The 6,924-nt window shown below is 42.2% G+C and overlaps 1 long non-coding RNA gene across 1 annotated transcript in view; it reads left to right on the top strand.

The window, feature by feature from the left end:
• Nucleotides 1-6,924, top strand: part of LOC117959574 — a 13,408-nt gene that overhangs the window by 783 nt on the left and 5,701 nt on the right. Inside the window, exon 2 of the long non-coding RNA XR_004659967.1 lies at nt 3,396-3,398. This is a non-coding gene — a long non-coding RNA (uncharacterized LOC117959574). The remainder of the gene's footprint in view (nt 1-3,395; nt 3,399-6,924) is intronic.

Raw genomic sequence — 6,924 nt, 5'->3', positions numbered from 1 at the left:
CTACAAACTTGGGTCAGGGGCGCTGGGATTGACATCCCAATCTCAGCAAATAATGAAAGCTTTCCTCTCGGATCAGAAGGAGGGTTAGGGAGGAAGACAGGAGAGGAGAGCGGGAGAAGAGGGGATAGACGCAGGATAGAAAGAGGAGGAGCTGCTGCTTCACCACCACACACATTCACTTCACTGGAAAGCTCTCATTCCTTTATTTGTACTGGACTGCAGAGTACGGGGAATATCCCGATCAACTGAGTAAAATGAACATATGTAACAGTTTCTAGATGACCCACTCAGGCACCCGTAAAACTGCCAAAAACATTACATTGATGAAATTAATAGAAGACAGAACTCACTTCAATTCAATTTTATTTATAGTATCAAACAATAACAAGAGTTATCTCGAGACACTTTACAGATACAGTAGGTCTGGACCACACTCTATAATTTTCAAGGACCCAACAATTCTAGTAATTCCCCCAAGAGCAAGCAGTGCAAACGTGGGGGGGGGGGGGGGATGCACAGTGGCAATAATAGTCACAGTAGAGATAATGGAATGAGAAAATAGTTTCCAAAGAGTCTACTACTTAAGTCTAATTTGTCAAAACTAACGGTCTACACGTGTTACAGTGCAGTCAGCATTGTTGGCTGATGTTATTCCATTCATTCAGATTGCATAAATTAGCTACAGTAGCTAAGCTAACAATGTTAACATAGATAGGCGAACTTAGCAGGTAGGCTAACTTAAGCAATGTTGGCAGATTGGGAACAAAGAGATCACATTATTCCTTCATGGTTACCCCATTTGGACCCTAGTCCAGCTAAAGTCACAATGTTTAATTAGCTGTTGTATTATAGCGTTTAGGCCTAGAACAAAATAGCAACAAACAAAAGCTGCCTTTAAATTAGCGGAAATGAATTAGGGGTAATGTTGGATTTTATTAAGATGTTTCTGCCAGATAGGGCTGGGCGATATGGAGAAAATCAAATATCATGATATTTTTGACCAAATACCTCAATATCGATATCGCAACGATATTGTTGTGTTGACAAAATATGTACACAATGAGATTTTGGATAAATAATCATCAGTCTGGTGAGTTCAGAAAATGACATCACATTACTGTAATGCAGCCCTTAAAACCAGGAAAAGACAACACTTATGCCATATTACGATATTACAATATCCAACATCTAAGACAACATTCAGTCTCATATCACAATATCGATATAACATCGATATATTGCCCGGCTCTACTTGTGGTCCTTTTTGCCAACAGAGAAACATTGTAGCGGTCTCAAATTCATAATATCTCCAACTTGGAATAACTGCAACAAGAAGACTGGTTGAGAGTTTTCACCTGCGGCTGGTAAAAACACGGTCTGAGCTATGATATGGCGGATACATATTTTACATCTCTATTTGATCTTAATTTAACAAGACACGCCTGCATATTTTCATAATTTTGTTAACTAACATTAGGCTGAAATGTCTGGGAATATACGGTAAATACGACACCTCAGTACTGTAGTGTAATTGTGTATTGTACATTTTATATTGACATTATTTATTGGAATATAAAATAATAATATATTTTCTTTTTAACAAAGGGAGCCACATCTCCTCAGTGTTTTGAAAAAAAGAGTCTAAAATGAACTAAATAAATATAAAAACACCAAGCCAAGGAAGAAGTGAACAATATTAAAAGTATTGCAGTATTGGACTCAATGCTAACGTTTCGATACTTTGACAGATCTACCTGGTGCCCATTTCAGTTCATACCCAAAAAGGACTCAAGTTGGATAACCTGTCCTGATACTGACATGGTTGACTTTGAATCGTCACCAAGAAACCAGGGACCTGCTGTCACCCTATGAAGCTTCTAACTTGTGTTTTGGCAAAACACATGTAATAAAAAAATAACCCTTTGTTCAACATTTATTGGGTCGGTCCTTTATTACAATTGCTAAGAAATCCTTTCAAGCCACATTTAAAAGTATATTTTATGTTCTTCTTTGAATTGCTCTTGCTATGACTTGCCTCCACTTTTCCCATGGAGTGATGAAAGCAGGGTAGCCTGCAGCAGGGGGTCTGTGTAAGCCGCATCACTATCAGATGACACAGAGATTATTCAATCAATAACTTGTTGTGTTACGACACGCTTCGCCGCCTGCCACACTGCGCTCTCAGCAGCCACGTTGGCCAAAAGACATGGCAGGAACAACACACACACACACACACACACACACACACACACACACAAACACCCCGAGGCCCTGACCCCCACCGGCCAACCAGCCCTGGAAATGCCTCTGGGACCAAACGACAACATCAAGCAGTGAGTAAATCTCCCACTGATCTGTAAATGACTTCCAGACAAAGACATTTAAGGAAATAGCACAGCTGGCCATAAAAATACCAACACAAACCATTCATTTCTTTCAGTTATTCTTTTAGAATGAAAATGCAAAAGGTATTCATCTGCAGAAGACACATTCAGCAAGAGAAGAAGACAATAAAAGGGCTACATAGACTGAAAAATACCCCCTCTGTGTGAAGCCCCAGACTGTTTGATGTACACATACGAAATTGGTTTGACTGCTATCTTGTGATTCAGCGTGATGATAAATGCATCCGAAAGAGGGTTAGAGGCATTTTACAACTGCATCTTAATTGAAGTTTTTTGTAATTTTCATATTTCTATAAACTGAAAGGTTACATGGCCCTTAATAGATTAAAATGACAAGTAGTTAAGACTGTTTAAAAATACATTTTAATTTTGTTATACATCCAAGGTCAACAATCTCCTGCTAGCTCAGATTCCCCAAACGCTGAAAAAAACATATTTTTCTTGAAACTACACAGTATTCAACACAGCAGCCATTTACTATTTATAAGTGATCCCTGCATACAGCTTATAAATGTGGAAGAGTTTCCATGATCTGGTCTCATTTGAAAGCCGGCTAAATTAAAGGGAACAGGCAGTTTCTCGGACCCCTCGGTGGACCCTGGGGGTCACTGACCAGGGCCACAGGGAGGCCTCTCACCTCATAAACATAAAGGGAGGAGAGGCCATCAATAAATGATGAGGAGTGGTATACATGTATTTTTAACGTTGCATCCGTGTGATGTCTGGCAGCTCTCTCACACTCGGTCTCCTGGTGGAGGGCAGAGAGCAGAGAAGGACCATGCATTTTTTTGAATTAGGCCTTCCTCCCTCCCTCCCCCCCCTCCCTCCCTCCCTCCCTCTGTGTGTTGGTTGGGGTGAGGAAGGGAAAGGGGCCGAGTTACGGGGCCAGGTGGTCTTTGTAAAAAAAGGAAAAAGGTATCGATGGATAACAGGTTCCTGTTTTTGCCAGCAGGGTCATTGCTGTGTGTCAGTGTGCATGGGAGCGTAGAGAGTGTTTTGATAGAGATGGGTTTTTGAAATCCAGAAACTATTAAAAATGGGCATCACAAACACTTTGATTATGTAACCAAGATGGAGACATGTTAGCAGGGCTTGGTGATATGATTGATATCAAGATCACTGTGTCAATAATCTTCAGACATCCATGTGTGTGACATACATCAGACAAATCCCTTAACGCAAGGCTGCAACTAACAATAAATTCATTTTGGATTCATTTCTCAACTATTTTGATGGTTTATGGATTGTTTAGTCTATCAAATATTAATAGAAAAAAAGCAGCCAAGATTGACGCATTTAAACAGCGAGAACCAGGGAATGTCTGACTTTTTTTTCTACTTACACGAGTAATAGATTTACTAATCACCCCTTAATGTTACAGCACTACAAAAAACCTTTTTTTAAAACAGTTTGCTTGAATCGTCAATAGGACAAACATTTTTAGTAATATGATAACGAAGGTTGGATCATATCACCACGATACGATTCAAATTAAAGTTATTATTAACAATGCAACCCTGCATGTAGGAGATGGAGGTGGAGTATTAAAGCAATCGTATATTTATTTCCAGGATTTAACATGTCAACCTATAGTAGTACTCACAAACACACAATATACGTATATATAACAGATAAACTGTTTCCTCATTAAAATTTGGTCATATTGAGCGTTGGTTCTCAACCCTGGATATAAGTTATGGGAAAGTTGCAGAAATGCCAGGGAAGCACCAGTGTGGTTTCCGGCAGGAAGGAAATGATTGATTCAGGCAGTAGCCTACAGGGGAGCAAGCAAGCACACGGCAAAGGTTGCTGAAATATTGTCCTTATTAAAGTATATGGGCGGGCGTTAGACTACATCTCTGCCAGCTCCTTCATGTGCTAGTCCGGAGCTCTACCCAATTAAAACATCAGTGGTAGATTACCTCGGAGCGTAAGCAAATTAACCCAATGTCCGTTTATATATTTACAGCTGTGGGAATTAGATCAGGTGGATTTGAGCTCTGTGATTGGACAAGCAACTAACTAATCAAGTCTGGTCAACTGTAAATAACTGTAACCGACTTATTGCATTACAGATTAGCCTCTGCAGTACCAGTCTCTGCATACTGAGCAATGCACAAGACGTATCACAAGTTCACAATAGCTTCTTCAAATTAGTTGTTTTGTCCCACCAATTATGAAGTCAAGTCAATATATGAGTTCAGCACAAGATATAAGTAGTTCTATTTTACTTTAATCAGCTATGTATATATACTGCTATTTTGTGTGTGTGCGTGTGCGTTTGCCCACACAAAAGATTTATGTGTACCTGTGCTCTTGCAGGGTATCAGGTGTGCTCGTCTAGAGGCCAGAGATGTTGGAGTATCAGTCAAGAATGGACAACTTGGGGACTTAAAGGGGGGCCAAAAAGCCCCTAATTGGACAAGTGAGACTGGTGTCGTTGAGGCTGACTGTGGGGAAGACAATCTACCTCAGTGACCACTCCTTGACATGCCATTTGCCTCTGAGGACCCCCAGGGCTGGCCGAGCAGCTGCCCGACAGAGCCATAACTCCGGGCCAAGGCGAGGACCTCGGGCTAACAAGGCGATAACGAAAGACTAGCGGAGTGTGAGAGGCAAAGACAGCAGAGAGTGGTGAAGCAAAAGTAGGAATAGGCCGAGAAGTCGAGAGGAAACACAGATGTGCTACGACGCTTTTCTTCTCGCGCAAACTTTATTGTCTAACACGCAGGAGCCGGAGATCTCACGCTGCCGAGCGGATGTCTTTAAACGCAAAAGAAGCGGTGTGGTTTCCCTGTCTTGCTCCGGATCCTAATGCTCATTTCATCATCAGACAAACTGACACCGATATATTTACACGGAGCCGGAACGGCAGAGGAATTTGGAGGCATGTTGCCTGGGAGATCAGAAGCCTGGTTTATAGAAGGGAGGCAGCACAAAACAAACAAACAAACAAACAGTAAAGGCCCCTGGCTTCACACACACACACACACACAAATACATACACATATAAACACAGACACCCACAGACGCCCACAACTATATACACCTGAGTGGAGGAAGACACACTCTCCCAGGTTTGAAGTTTGTCTGGAGTGGCAAGCTGAATAAAGCGTGTGAAGCGTGATGCCAGGTAGGAGAGAAAACCAGCTTCAAACGCTTATCAATACAATTGGCTGTGCCAGGCGCAGCAGTTTAACCTCTTTAGCGCGCCGGATGTCTGCTAACTGGATGTGACGCCTTCTCTGGAAGGCGCCTTCTGTGGTGTCGTCTTCACAAAGACTCACAGGGGCCTGATGGGTACTGAGAGTCCCAGTTTAACTGTGTAGCGCCGCGTCCCTTTGACAGTCCCCAAACTCAACTATAATAACACCCCAGGAAAACAGAACAAATTCTCCCACTTGCCAGAGAATAATAATAATAATAATAATACCAAAAAAAAGAAGAAAAACACAGGTTGTGATGTGCAGTGGAAATTTGCAAAACAGTAAATAGTGATTCAAGTGCTTCTCACGACAGATGTCTCAAGTTAGCCTGTTTATGGGAATCAACTTTTCCTGACTGCTCTCATAACACTTTTTCCTAAGAATATCAACATCCTCTTACACACTGTAAAGGACAAACACAAAAGAATTCTAACATATTTGTAAGCATTGAGACAAGTACAAAGATAAACAGACTCCCTATGAAAAAACTAAAACATTTTTCTACACAGCACAGCAATTCCATCTTGTTTGTTGTCTTTTTATATATATATATATAGTATGCAATTACTTCCACTGTAATGACCCATAACCACATGATTTTAGAAGGATTTAAAGGCAGAGCAGGGATCACCGAATGGCATTAATGTATGTCACATATCCTGAGGCGTGAAGAGGAGAAAGCAGGAATGAAATGAAGTCAGAAGGAGGAAGCTCCTGTGTTGCTAAGACAGAAAAGCTGGGGAGGAAAAGGGCAGGGGAGCAGCCTGCCAAGGATGTGGCGGGGGCATTAGGGATTGCAGCTGGCGCGCACCCGGGCTGGCTGGGCGCGGCAGCAGCCCCCGGCACCCCTTGATCCTGCACAGAGGCAGGTCTCAGCAGACCAGCGGGTGCCAAGACACCGCCATCCCAAACCTGGAACCATCAGCCTCCACATGGACACATGAAAACAAACAAAAAAATATGCACACACGTCTGCAGTATGTAGATGCATGCAGGCACACAAACATGTCTTCCTTTTCCTTTGCACATACTCCTCCCCCCCCACTCACACACACACACACCTCTGACAGGCCGTACACAGATGTTCCCGTGATAACTATGACAATGTCAACACATACTGCTGTCTAACTCACATCCTAAGTCATAATGAACTAGCGGCACTGAGCCTACATTTCTTCTTCTGGGTTTCTCTCTGACAATTTGTAGACTGCTGCTGGCTCCAGGTTGTATTCTGACCTCCGGGAGGAGAAGAGGGAGAAGTGAAGAAGAGGCTCAGAATAACAGCGGCTGTGTGTGTGTGTGTATGTATGAGG

This window comes from Etheostoma cragini, chromosome 16, assembly GCF_013103735.1.
Source record: "Etheostoma cragini isolate CJK2018 chromosome 16, CSU_Ecrag_1.0, whole genome shotgun sequence".
Taxonomy (NCBI): Eukaryota; Metazoa; Chordata; class Actinopteri; order Perciformes; family Percidae; genus Etheostoma; species Etheostoma cragini.
The sequence above is the reverse complement of the archived record's forward strand: the minus strand, read 5'-3'. Positions and strand labels throughout refer to the sequence as shown.